Source organism: Monopterus albus, unplaced genomic scaffold (genome assembly GCF_001952655.1).
Source record: "Monopterus albus unplaced genomic scaffold, M_albus_1.0 scaffold431.1, whole genome shotgun sequence".
Taxonomy (NCBI): Eukaryota; Metazoa; Chordata; class Actinopteri; order Synbranchiformes; family Synbranchidae; genus Monopterus; species Monopterus albus.
In genome coordinates this window covers 106,208-106,660 of record NW_018128311.1, presented here as the reverse complement: position 1 = coordinate 106,660, position 453 = coordinate 106,208, and positions in this window count along the sequence as shown.

Sequence of the window (453 nt, the reverse complement as noted above, 5' to 3'; positions counted from 1 at the left end):
AACACCTGAAGGCAGCCAGCCTGTCCCCGGTGGGACTGTCTGCTCAGAGGGACTTCAGAGCGTCTTTCATCAGACGAAGTCACAACGACAAGGTCAACGAGAAGCTTCACCAGCTCAGGATCCTCAACAGCACATTAAAGGTCAGTTGCATCAAATCGGCAGATGAGAACAAATATTTTAAGGGCAAAAGCAAATCAGGCCCAACCTCAGATGTTTCCACCCCTCGACCCTCAGGCCAGAGAGGCGGCGCTACGGGCGGTGGAGCAGATCCTGAACGACCCGAGTCTCACTGCGCTCACCTACAGAGAGTGGAGGCTCTCCAACCTCATCCTGCTGCAGGAGATCAGTCACCGCAGCCAGGCAGCAGGGGGCGCTACAGTATGATAAACGTGATGTTTTCAGTGTTTCTAAAAAAATCCATGGACAGCCGATGTGACAGCACGACCCCCCCCC